This window comes from Bufo gargarizans, chromosome 6, assembly GCF_014858855.1.
Source record: "Bufo gargarizans isolate SCDJY-AF-19 chromosome 6, ASM1485885v1, whole genome shotgun sequence".
Taxonomy (NCBI): Eukaryota; Metazoa; Chordata; class Amphibia; order Anura; family Bufonidae; genus Bufo; species Bufo gargarizans.
This window is the reverse complement of record NC_058085.1, coordinates 13,307,186-13,321,552: the sequence shown is the minus strand read 5'-3', so window position 1 is coordinate 13,321,552 and position 14,367 is coordinate 13,307,186. Positions and strand designations below refer to the sequence as shown.

At 39.7% G+C, this 14,367-nt stretch overlaps 2 pseudogenes; both read right to left on the bottom strand.

The window, feature by feature from the left end:
• Nucleotides 1-6,893: 6,893 nt before the first annotated feature.
• LOC122942845 lies at nt 6,894-7,034 on the bottom strand (annotated as a pseudogene).
• A 4,928-nt stretch (nt 7,035-11,962) lies between these two features.
• On the bottom strand, nt 11,963-12,139 carry LOC122942833 (annotated as a pseudogene).
• Between the last annotated feature and the right edge of the window lie 2,228 nt (nt 12,140-14,367).

Genomic DNA, 14,367 nt, shown 5'->3' with positions numbered 1-14,367 from the left:
CTTGGGAGGCTTGGAGGTTGTGGCCATGGCTACTTCCTTCTAGTCCTCTTCCTGTGGTGTCTTCGCAAAGCGTCCACGGGGGGCGGAGCTATGCAGAGTCCTTCTTGCTGGGCGGAGCTTCTTCTGGGGTGGAGCGTCCTCCTGGGGAGGAGGAGCTTCTTCCGGGGTAGGGCTTCGCCGAGCCTCTTTTCCTCGTCGGGGTTCCCCGAGGCCGGAGTCTTCAGGCCGGAGTCTTCAGTCCTCGTCGTCGGGGTTCCTCGTCGAGTCTTCGCAAAGTCTTCTCAAAGTCTTCTCCTGAATCGCAGTCGGAGAAGATTTTCCAGTTGTCGTCTTCAGGCTGTCGAGATCCAAGTAAGCACTGTCTAACGTCGTACACCAAGACTATTAAGCCACAGGCCAAGAGGAGGTCAGAGACCAGAGCACTCTTGTTCCCTGGGGAATAGCCCTACACCCAATAGCAGCAGTGAGCTGAAGCTGAATTTAATCAACGATGCTCAAAGGCAGAGTGCAGGGGGTACCCACAAGGACCTGGGCCGGCAAGAAAAGGCAGACTGATAAGAACAGATTTTTTTTTTTTTCCACTCAGATCTTAAGTCTTAAATTTTAAAGTATCACAAAATGAAAAAATCAAAAATAAGACTTTTCATCAAACCATCATTGTGGAACTAGAAAACCTAACAATTTAATTTCCAAAATAATATATATACTTTTTTAATAATATTTGAAATTTTTTTTTTTTTTTATTATCCATTTTTACCATATATATTCCATTACTTATCTATATACTAACAAAGTTCCCCTTTTTCTCCTTTTTTTATTTTTTAATATATATTTTTCTATTTTATACCTTTTTTTCTATATATATTCTTTTATATATATACATTTTTTTTTCTTTTTCCTACCAACTTACTGCCCAAGTTACTTACTTTACTCTCTATGAGGTCAGCAAATTCCACCTGTCTTGTTTCCATCTTTCTTTTGCTTTCTCTTCACCCAATTCTAGTTTCTCTTTCCAAAAGAAAACATAAAGATAACTCAAACATAACTTAACACACTTATCAACAGGCACTTCTTCTCTTTTCAAAGTTACGATACATCTACATTTCCACAACGCTAGTTTCCCACTTTATAAGATCGACCAAACAATTTTAAAGTCCTCTTTGTCAATCTTCAATCCATATAAAACCATTTCATATTCTAGTCCAACCAACTTGCTCACATTTTTAATTAGATTCCCAATCTTTCTCCATACAGCTTGCGCAAACTTGCAATTCCAAAATATATGAATTGGATTCTCAATTTCAGCACAGTTATTCCTAGGACAACATTCACTCCTCGCACACCCTCTCCTATACATAAAATCACGAGTTGTTAAACAGTCTTTAATAATGCACCAGTTTAGATCCTTCTGCTCGTTTGGTAAAAAGAATATATTACTATTCAGCCATATTTTTTCCACTATCTTCCCTGAAAATCTTTCCACTGGGCTCATAATTACTCTGTTATCCAACACCTTCAAAACCTTCCTATGACACTTTAAGATACTAACATCACAATCAGTTAACCTAAATTCTCTCATCATCCTCTCAATAATAACATAATGTTCAGGAGGCGTAAATCTGTATGGTTTTTTAAGATCCAACGTTACCCACTTATACTTTCTAATAAAAAAACCCATATTATAAATCAATAAAAACTTAACTCTCGAATCCGACCCAGTCAAAACACTTATACAGTATGATAAATATTTAATATATAAGAACCTTCTAATATCTGGGAAACTTTTTCCACCCATCTGTTTCAACTTACATAATTCATCTCTTCTCACTCTCTCCATCTTAGAATTCCATAAAAAATTAAAACATAACTTAATCAATTTTCTCATAATAAAAAAAGGAGGGATAAAAACTGCAGCTACATATAAAAAGATTGGCAATAGAACTTGTTTTATGATTAAAATCTTCCCTTCCATGGTCAGAGATCTTAAATTCCACCAACAAATCTTTTTCTTGACCCTCTCCAACAGAGATTCCCAGTTTTTCGTATTGCCAACAGTTTTTGAAAAATATATTCCTAAAATCTTCAGCTCACTAACACTTGTTAATCTATAATCTGAGTCTAAAAGTAAATCACCAATGCACATAAAATTAGATTTATCGTAGTTAACTTTAAAACCTGACGCCCCACAAAACCAATCTAAAATTCTACAAACTCTGTTTAAACTTTTTTGATTCTTAATTAAAACTGTCACATCGTCCATATACGCTACCAATTTCACATATTCATTACTACCACCAGGGAGGAAAATGCCATTAATCACTTTGTCGTTCCTTATTGCACATAATAAAGGTTCGATTGCGCTAATAAATAAAATTGGCGATAAAGGACAGCCCTGTTTCACACCACACTGAATATCCACCTTTTTTGATAAAAAACCGTTAACAGAAATTTTACTAAAAGAATTACAATACAAACATTTAACCTGATCTATAAAACTCCTTGGGCAATCCATTTTCTCCAGTACTTGAAATAGGAAGCAATGTGAAACCCTATCGTAAGCCTTCTCGAAATCCAATGATACTACAGCCATTTTTTGTTTCCTATCCACACAATCCCATAAAATATCCCTTATTAAAATCAAAGAATCCACAATCTTCCTACCTGGCACTGCACATGATTGGTCACACTCTATTACTGAAGCAATCACTCTTTTTAGTCTATTTGCCAACACTTTCGCATAAATTTTATAGTCTGTGTTTAATAAAGTTATTGGCCTCCAATTTTTAATTAAACCCTTCTCACCTTTTTTATATAATAAAACAATAACACCTTCCAGCCAAGTCTTGGGAACCGTCCTTAAAGATAAAACCTCCCACACCACATTACTGAAATCATCTGCAATTAAGAACCAAAAAGTTTTAAAAAATTCAATTGAGATACCATCCAAACCAGGTGTTTTCAAGTTCGCAAAACTTTTAATGGTGTCTAAAATCTCCTCTTTTTCCACTCCCTTGATTAAACTATTTTTCTCCTCTATATTAAACTTTCTTTCCATGGAACTCAGAAAAAACTCACACAAGGATTCCTCACACTCTTTCTTTTCAAACAAATTCGTATAAAACTCTTCCACTTTACCTAATTTCTTCTCTAACACCGATTCCCCCTCTAAAACATCAATACAATCTTTCCTTCCCCTAATTTTTTTAAAAAAGAACTTGGAACACTTTTCATCATTTTCTAAGATCTTTACCCTGGCATTAAAAATGATTTCCTTACCTCTCTCATTCAAAGCTCTTTTAATCTCACTTTTCACAAACTCAATATCTTCATCAAAGTCCAAGCCACTTTTTTTAAACACATAAAAACTTTGCAACCGTCCATTTAAAAGTGAGTATAATTTTCTTTTTTCAACTGCTTTCTCCTTTCCGACTTTCTTAAAGAACACTCTTATCTGATCTTTCACGAACTCCCACCAATCCAAAATATTACCATACAGAGCTTTTTTTAAAATCAAATTCCCATAAAACCTACAAAATCTGTTCCTGACCTCTTTTTCTTCCAACAGAGTCACATTCATTTTCCAGTGTGTCGATTTTTTACATTCCTTTTCACCCATATTTAAAGTGCATTTTATCAAATTATGATCAGAAAAACAACATGTATCTGATTTGAAACCCTTAGACTCAAACTGATCTGAGACAAAAAAATAATCAATTCTGGATTCGAAATTCCTACTTCTCCATGTAATCTCTTCTTCTTTTTTCCTTCCACAAACATCCCATACATCTTTCAAACTCCCAGAATTTAAAATCCCTTTTAAAACCGTAACAGAACCATCTATCTTATTTAAATGACAATTAAAATCCCCTCCAATAATTATAGGATCACTACCAGTAATAAATAATTGTAACACTTCAAAAAGCTCTCTTCTCTTATTTTTCTCTGGATGAGCATACACACAAAAACACTTAATTTTCAAACTATTCCTTTTTACTACCACCATAAGAATTCTTCCCGGATATATATCTTCCCAACTTTCTATTTCCCATTCCATCATTTTTGTTCTCATTACCACCTGAAAAAACCACATTGCCATTCCAATCTTTCTTCAAATATTCATAATCAATCTTCCTCTTTATACTACATTCTTGCAAAAAGATAAAATCTAAATTTTCATTCTCCAAAAATTCATACAGTGCAACACGTTTATAACTTTTGTTCAGACCTTGAACATTCAAGGAGGCGCACTTCACCATTAGCCCACACCTAATGTAGGGCTACCTCCCCCGCCCTTATCTGATTGAACATCTATATCCAGTTCAAATCCTCCAGATTCATCAGAGCTAGATGACACAGAGCCTATCGGATCCATAGCTCTTATTTTTTCTGCTGTTCCAGATTCATCATCATCACCTTCATTTTCACGTAAACCTCTCTTTAAAGACTTCACCTCTGTTTCCATGAAACCTTGCCCACACGGGAGACTGCTATCCACGCTACTACTTGCACTGGGTAGGTTCTCATTGAATTTTTCCATCTCCTTTTCCAGAGCTGAGAAAGCCTCCACTTGAAGAGCGGCGTCTTCTTGGTGCCCTCCAACCACTGTTGCCGCTAACTCCTTCTTTTCACTTTTTTTCTTCTTTTCTCTTTTCCCTTTATCACCTACGGGTTTCTCCTTTACTTTCCCTAACTCAGGGTTCCCTTCTTCTTTTTCCCTGGCGCTTTCCCCTACTTCTTCTTTCCTCCTTTTCCCCCTTAACTCTCCTTCCGCTACTTCTTCCTCTCCCCTCACCCCTGTCTCCATTTCACCATCACCAGCCTCACAACTCAAAGGAGGGAAGTCTTCCCTATTACCCTCTTGTCCTTGGTTTCCGCTGTTTCTTTTTGGACATTGGTCTTCCTGATGGACATCAAAAGTACACAATTTGCACCTATTACAATCTACATCGCCGTGACCATATTTTCTGCAACTCCTGCAGTACTTGGGCATCCCTGAAAAAAATAAGTAACCACGGCTTCTATTTATAAAGATGATTGGAGGTGGTCTAGCCACTCCTCCCTCTTCATTAGGGTCTTTCTTAAAGGTTACCACGTACACTCTCTTCCCATTCCATACACCAAAATTAGTTCTTCCATAACTCTTAAAGATCACCTTTTCACAGTACTGATATAAAAAACTTGTCACCTCCTGGTCGGATATAAAAGGACTGTACATCTGTACCGTTAATAACTTAGTCTGGTACTGAAATAACGGTACCACTTTGATACCTTTGAAGACATCATTCCCTCTATTTCTCTCATAGAGGGCAAAGGTCTTCTCACAAAGATCCAGACTCACCAGGGAAACATCGTATATCCCTCTGGAAAAAAAGCTCTGAACACAAAAGTAATGTTCTTTCTCCAACAAGAAAATCGGGCATAGAATATTTCGGTAAATGTATGACAAGTCTTTACCTTGGCGATATTCTGCTGCCACGAAAAACCGAATAGTATCTTTCAACCCGTACTCCTCAGAGAAAAAATCCGGACGCGATCCGTCCCTCGGATTCCTCCGGTCTCCTCCATCGAACTCCATCTTCCCTCTTCCAAAGTAGAACAGCTCGGAATGAGCCGCGATCGCCTCCGCCCAGTCGACGAGTCCCGCAGTCCAAGAATTCCTCCACGATCCTCCGGTCCCGACGTCCTGAGAAGGTGAGCCACTGCTTCTTCCCACCCCCAATAGCAGCAAGCCTGGAGTACAGGCAAGGCCGAGGGTGAAAATCCACAGCAGCTCCCTTGCCCTCTGGCTTCAATCCGTCAAGATCGAAGCCAAAAGGCCGAGAAGCGATAACCAGAAAAGGGTTCGCCCTACAGGCCGATGGTCCTCAATGCAGAACACTTGTGAAGGCGATAGGCTACAGGCCCCTGCTGCAGAGACAGTCCGGGAGGCTTCTTTCTCTCACAAACCAGGGAAAACGTGCGTCCTACGCTCTGAAATCAACAGCATGCTCCACTTCGTGTTTTTCGTATCTGCATAGCTCCGCCCACCACTTTTGGTCACGCCTTTTCTTCGCACGAAATTCCTTGTGCCAAAGCACGCCAAGCAGAAAGACCGATAAGGAATGAATGGAGAGTAGTGGAAAAAAAAAAAAAGGGGGCTATGCATTGTTGATTATGATGTCACGGCCCCATTGTTGAGTGTTCCGTCAGGGCCCTTGTGATGTCATCCACTGACTTGACCTTACTTGACCTCTGACCTTACAGGCCTCTTGTGACACGTGCAGTGTTCCGTCCATTGGCCAGACAAGGCAGGTCCAGCTATTGCTGATACATAGGAAGTGCTGGACTACATTTTAGCCTACAAGTCATCCAGTTTAAAAGATCCACAAGAGGGAGACACAGGCAAACAAACTTTACTTATTTACTAAAGCACTAGGAAAGCAAATTGGTTACATCCAGCCCACTTGCTACAAAAAGGTCAATTCCCAGGAACAACTCAGCAGCCCCCCCAGGTGTGCACAACAGGCCCAAATCAAATCCAAGGTGCATGGAGTGGAGGTCCAAACACTGCATTCAGGTTATATCCAAACTCTGCATTCAGGTGATAAGCCAATTAACCTAACAATTAAGCCATCAATCTTAATTGGATTTGGGGTGTTTGGAGAGGTGACTGGCTGGCTGGGTTGCTTGGTGCTGGAACAAACCCACACACAGCTGATGCAATTAGGAGATTGACAGGCTAGATGCAGCAGCAGCAGGTATGCAGAAAGCAGCACAGCACAGCCCGCACAGAGGAGAAGCTGAAGTGCAGACTCCTGAGGCAGCAGCAGGACACAGCAACTTCACACTTGCTTGCTGGAAGGATCCTTGAAATCCATCACTCAATTTCATTGAGTTTTTTTATACTGGAATAGAAAGGGTGCACCGGTCCTGGAGGTACTGCAATACCAGGTCAATGCGTGGAGTGGACAGAGCAAGCTCTTTTTCCATCTCCCTGTTCGAAAAATCCATTTAATATATGGTCCCCAGATGCTGAGTTGTTCCTGGGAATTGACCCTTTTGTAGCAAGTGGGCTGGATGTAACCAATTTGCTTTCCTAGTGCTTTAGTAAATAAGTAAAGTTTGTTTGCCTGTGTCTCCCTCTTGTGGATCTTTTAAACTGGATGACGTATCAGATATTAAACTGATAAGAACAGATTTTTTTTGATTTTTTTTTTTAAACTACTCAGTGGTCACTAACTAAAAGCTCTAAATATGCTTATATAGCAAGCTTATTCCAACCTTATCATCGTGGTCCTTCCTTATTTTTTATTCATATTTTTTATAATTTATATTTTTACTCAAATTTTGTTCACAAAAAATCTCCATTTCTTAAACTTCCACACACCCTCACTATCTACACCACCACCGTACTTCCTATCCCAACAATATATTATATATAACCTAGACAATATTAATTTCAAACAATCTTCCTCTGATATCATTTCTCTTTTGAACACCAGCAAGTTTCTCACATCCCATAAACACTCCATTACACAGACAATTATAAACCATAACAACCTAATATTCTGTTCCCCACATGCACCTAAACCAAACATAGCTACCTTCCAATTCATATATTTAACCCCATTCAATTCTTTAATCATTCCTCCAATCCCTTTCCATACATTTTGCGCATACTTATCATCCTACCACAAATGCCTCACACTTTCACTTGCACCACACCCTTCCCTTGGACAAAATTCAGACTTAACCAAATCATTCTTTTTCTGTACTTCTCTCACTGGCAAAATATTCTGCACTCCCATCCATACAATATCCTTTTGCCTATTTGACACTCCCTTGATACCCAACTTTTTCCACACCGTCACCGCCACATCCGACCTCAATCCCATAATATCACACTCAAGTTCATCCTTACATATCACATTCATCACAGCTTTCTTATTCTTAAATCAATTCATCTCAATCCTCAACAAATCATATTTCCTGATAAATTTTTCCACCACCTTATACCATTCAGGACACTTAAATGCCATAGGTACCCTTGCATCTCTAACCCTCCATCTTAATCCATACACCATCCACCCAGCCATATATTGCATCATATAAGCACATTTATTCTCTTTCCCATACATTATAACAAAATTCTTAATATACGCAACTCCAAAAAAACACTCAAACTCCGGCAAACCAAGTCCTCCTCTTTCTTTAGATTTACACACATCCATTCTCTTCAATTTCTCCATTCTACTTGCCCATAAAAAGGAAAATACAATTTTCTCCACCTTTCTCATTTTCACTGTATTAGCTGGGTAAATAGAAAACACAAACCATATCACAGGTATGATAACCGACTTAACAATCAGAACTTTTCCAGACAAACTCAAATCTCTCATTCTCCAATAATTAAATTTCCTTTCAATCTGTTTCCCACATTCATCCCAGATTTCATCCCCCTTCAAATTGGGAAAAAAGAGTTGAAACAAATTATGGAGAGAAAGGGTAAAGAGATCATTTTTCGGTCAAAAGTGATGGTTTTGGAAGAGAATGAGAAGTGTACAAGATTTTTCTTTAAGAAGGTGTGTGGAAAGAAGGAAGATATGGATGAGGTTGTAAATGAGAAGGGGCAGTGTATTTATGGTGATGGTGTGGTGATTGAATTAGAGAAATTTTATTCTGATTTGTATGCAAATAAGTGGGTGGATAAAAGGCTAATGGAGGAGGTTGTAATGTGTTTGGAGGGAAAGTTAGATAAGGGAGAGGAGGAGCGTTTGTGTGCTGACATGTCTTTAGAGGAGATAAGGAAGATTGTTTTTGATTCTAAAAGGAATAGAACACCAGGGAAAGATGGGTTTCCAGTGGAGCTTTACATGAAAGCATGGGAGAGGATGTGTTTGAAGTATGTAAGTATATGTGGCAAAAGGGTGTATTAAGTGAATCTATGAAAGAGGGGGGGGGGTGTTTGATTTTCAAGAAAGGGGAGAAGAAGAAGGTTGAGAATTGGAGACCGATCACGCTTTTAAATGTGGATTACATGAAATATGAAATCGATCCTTGATGCTACATTTCCTGTCTCAGAAATAAAAGTGCACGGTGGTGGCTTCCCCAACACGACCTCAGCTATATCTAGGAGAGAGAAATCGTCAATTAGCTTGTGTAGTAAATTCCCAGATACGTCTTTCTTCTCACCTTCTAACACACAATTGAAATCACCCAGCAGAATAGTCTCCATTCTCCCCACCAAAAACACATTCAACTTCTCCAACAAACTCACCCGCTCATCTTTTTTTGTAGACCCATATACATTAACAATTCTAAACTTCCATTTATTATACTTTATAACAGCCAGAACATACCTCCCTGCTTCAACAACTGTATATGACTCCACACACATCCTACTATTATTTAACAGAATCCCAACCCCCGAATTCCTATTCTCACATGACCCGGACCACACAGATTCCCCATGCTTCCATTCATCCTTACTCAACTCCTCAGCAATCCCACATTCTTGCAAACATACAATATCGGCATTTTGATTTTTCAGAAAATCAAAGATTGTTGCCCTCCTTGTCCTTGATTTTAAAAGACGGACATTTAAGGATAAGACATGTATGCCAATTTTGTCCCCCATACTAGGACTTTTTTGAGGGTATAATTCTCACATCCCCTCATTATTCTCAGCCTTCTTCTCCTTGCAGGGAGTAGCCAGAGCTGAAGGCCCCAGTCGTGAGACCGTCTAAAAAAAGTTGGTCATTTGCAACCTCATGGTTGGGAAAGATTCTATCCCCCTGGGGGCTTGCATCCTCACTTGACGGAGAATCAATCCTAGGTCTCTTTACAGATAAGTCCAAACCATATTCCTCCATACTTGTAGATGGCCTGGAGAAATCACCTTGGCCTCTATTTGCAACCTCCACCTGCTCTTGCTCCTCCTCTCCAGGCATAACTGGGGTCTTGGACAAGGAAACGTCCATTTCCCCCTCTCCTTGTAAACCAGTTATCTCATCTGGTGGGATAGGAATATCTGGAGGAGAAAATGCCATCTCTTCTTCAATCGCTCCTCCCTCCACAGCAACACAGTCATCACTTTTATCGCATACAGGCTTACTCTGGGCCTGGTTCTGAAATCTCACGGGGACCGACTGTCGCATTTTAGCGGTGTCAGAGTATGATTTGGGCTTTGACCTCGGTGGGTTAACATTCAACGGGCAATCCCGGAAAACGTGACCAACCTGGCCACACACATTACATTCACTTTGATTGGTGCAGGAACCGGAAAGATGGCCTTCCTTGTTACAATTGGAACACCGCAACGGTGTCTCTCTGCAACCATCCATAGTATAGAAACCCTTTATCCCTCCCGATAGCGAATGACATCGGGGGATAGCAAAAACCACCTGGTCTAGATATATCTGCTTTGAATCTAACGAAAAATTTATATTTCCCTGTCCAAAGGGTCTCTGAATTCAACACTTTATGTGCAAAACGCACCACCTCACAGAATCTTCCCAAAAAAACAGTGTTCTCGAGAGGAACGTACGGGTTATGCATATAGACAACTATGTGTCATCGTTAGATAACACAGTAACAGTAACCCCATCAAGGGCAGGGTCATTCACAAAACCCTTCAGCAGGGTAAGGAGGTTATGACATGCAGCAGGATTTGTTAGAACCAAGATGTAATGTCCTCTCTTCGGATCCTGTAGACACAAAATTTCCTCACGTCTAACCTGCAATAAACGGAACAGTACCTCATGAACAATGTATTCCAAAGTGAATTTCTCTCGTTTCTCCTCCGCGATGTCAAATCCAAACCCATGCTTGACCCGATAGTCCTCGGTCCCCGCAGTTCGGATGGTAACGCCCATCTTCGAAGACGTCCCACGTCCGCCGTCCGATCCAGCGATCGCTCTCTCAACCTCAGCCTTGGCTGCGTCCGGTCATGCCATGATCGCAGCCAAAAGGCAGAGAAGCGATAACCAGAAAAGGGTTCGCCCTACAGGCCGATGGTCCTCAATGCAGAACACTTGTAAAGGCGATAGGCTACAGGCCCCAGCTGCAGAGACAGACCGGGAGGCTTCTTTCTCTCACAAACCAGGGAAAACGTGCGTCCTACGCTCTTAAATCAACAGCATGCTCCACTTCGTGTTTTTCGTATCTGCATAGCTCCGCCCACCACTATTGGTCATGCCTTTTCTTCGCACAAAATTCCTGGTGCCAAAGTACGCCAAGCAGAAAGACCGATAAGGAGTGAATGAAGAGTAGTGAGAAAAAAAAAATATTAAAAAATAAAAACAAGGTATGCATTGTTGAGTGTTCCGTCAGGGCCCTTGTGATGTCATCCACTGACCTGACCTGACAGGCCTCTTGTGACACGTGCAGTGTTCCGTCCATTGGCCAGACAAGGCAGGTCCAGCTGTTGCTGATATATAGGAAGTGCTGTACTACTTTTTAGCCTCTAAGTCATCCATCCAGTTTAAAAGATCCACAAGAGGGAGACACAGGCAAACAAATTTTACTTATTTACTAAAGCACTACAAAAGCAAATTGGTTACATCCAGCCAACTTGCTACAAAAGGGTCAATTCCCAGGAACAACTCAGCAGCCCGCCCAGGTGTGCACAACAGGCCCAAATCAAATCCAAGGTGCGTGGAGTGGAGGTCCAAACACTGCATTCAGGTGATAAGCCAATTAACCTAACAATTAAGCCATTAATCTTAATTGGATTTGGAGTGTTTGGAGAGGTGACTGGCTGGCTGGGTTGCTTGGTGCTGGAACAAACCCACACACAGCTGATGCAATTAGGAGATTGACAGGCTAGATGCAGGTATGCAGAAAGCAGCACAGCACAGCCCGCACAGAGGAGAAGCTGAAGTGAAGACTCCTGAGGCAGGACACAGCAACTTCACACTTGCTTGCTGGAAGGATCCTTGAAATCCATCACTCAATTTTATTCAGTTTTTTTATACTGGAATAGAAAGGGTGCACCGGTCCTGGAGGTACTGCAATACCAGGTCAATGCGTGGAGTGGACAGAGCAAGCTCTTTTTCCATCTCCCTGTTCGAAAAATCCATTTAATATATGGTCCCCAGATAGGGGACGTAACAGATTTTTTTTTAAGTTGATATTTACCCATCAAGGGGTAAAAATTGTTTATTAAAATCATAACAACATTACATCACATAAATATTATAAAACCATTTTTACATTTAACTTACATGGCACATAAAAGGTGTTCTTTTTTTGTCAAATAAATAATAATAATAATAATTTTCTTCAGTAATAATATCATTTTTAAAACATAAAATGTTCCGGGCCGACCATAGAGCTACTTTGACGCAGTTCGTGATCTTCCATGCCATAGTCTTTTTGATTCTTGAGGGGCACTCTAGACACCCATAAAAGACACCGTCCGTAGATAATGATTTCAGTCCTGTGATCTTCTTCATCAAGGGGAACATTTTTTTCCATATTTTTTGTGCGAAATAACAGTACCAAAATAAATGGTAAACGTCCTCCTCCTCTCTGCATGCTCCCCTGGGACACTCCGCAGTGCTTGCCAATCCTCTTCGGTGCTGGAATGCCCGGCCTTGAAGACACTCATGTACGCAGCTCCAGGCCAGGTCCTTCTGCGCGTTAAAAAGATAGTTTTCGTTAACATTTTTCCAGGTCTGCTTACATTTTATCTCATTAAAATTCTTAATAGGGGTCATCAGCTTATCATCATTAATATCCTTTAAAATCATTCTACTGTTTTTTAAAATCTCCGCCCTCTTTTGGCCTAGATTAAAAGTATTCGTTATTTTTTCTAAAATCTTATAAGAACCCGGTAAATTAAGAGTAGGGAGAATTTAAAATCGTTTTAAACCACCCAAACTTCCTCATAAAATACCCAGTATTGTAACGTATAAAAAACTACCAATAATTGTCTTTAAAAAGGGCATTAAAACAGTAACTAAAATACTTATTAAAACGTTTCTTTTAATTATCAGTAAAATCCTTTCCACCTTTACATTAAGGAATCGTTACCAGATCTCTTTGCAGCTTGTCCATCTTGGAACCCCAAAAGAAATTAAAACAGGCTTTATTAATTAAAAAAAAAAATACCGTCCGATGGAGGGAACACCATACTAAGATATAATAAAATAGGTAAAACTATCATTTTGATAATTAAAACCTTCCCCTCCATCGTCAGCTTCCTTAGATTCCACATACATAATTTCTTATTTACCTTCTCTGTAACCGTATCCCAATTCCTGAGGCCATTGTTGGACTCGCTGAAGGTGACTCGTAAAATCTTTATTAACTCAGACTCAAGAATGTTAATGTCATTTAAAACCATCTCTCCGACATTTAAAATATTGCTTTTGTTAAAATTTATTTTAAAACCGGAGGCGCAACAAAAATACTCCACTTGTTTAGTTGCCTTTTGGATTGCAAGGGTGTCCCTGCAAATTACGGCGACATCATCCATGTACCCCACTACTTTAGCCTCTAGTCCCCCTCCGCCTGGCAGGGGGACTCCGCGTATCTGCTTGTCTTTTCGCAACATAATTAAGAGAGGCTCCAAGGCGCAAATAAAAAGTAGTGGGGACAAGGGACACCCCTGCTTCACACCAGATTGTAAAATAACATCCTGAGTCTTAAAACCATTGACTAAATAAAATCTTACTTGTACATTGGTTATAAAATGCTCTCAAACATTGTACAAACCCCTCTGGTATACCCATTTTCTTTAAAACTTTAAAGAGATAAAAATACGATACTCGATCAAAAGCCTTCTCAAAGTCTAAAGATAAAATGGCAACCTTCCCGTTCCTTTCGTTAGTATAATTAATAACATCTTTTAAAAGGTTAATATTGTCCTAGATGCTTCTCCGCAGACCTGGTTTTGATGAATGATTTTATGTATGATTTTTTTAAATCTATTTGCACATAGCTTTGCCATAATTTTGTAATCGCAGCAAAGCAATGTGATAGGTCTCCAGTTTTTAATATCAGTCTTATCACCTTTTTTGTATAAAAGGGAGACCTCACCTTTTTTCCAGGATCCCGGGAGAGCCTTGGACCTAAAAACTTATTTTAAAAGAGAAAACAAATCTTCTTTTAAAATGCCATAAAAGGTAATATACAACTCAATGGGTATACCATCAGGGCCAGGCACCTTTTCCTTCTTAAAACTTTTAACTGTTTCTAAAACATCTCGCTCGGTGATTTCCTGTAATAAAAATCTTTGAGAGTCAGAATCTAAAACATTCTCAATCCCCTTCAGCGAGTCTTTCATAAAATGTTTGTCTATTTTCTTTTCATTAAATAATTCAGTATAAAACTCATGTACTTTCTTTAAAATACCGTTTATATTTTTCTCCCCCCCAAGCTCCT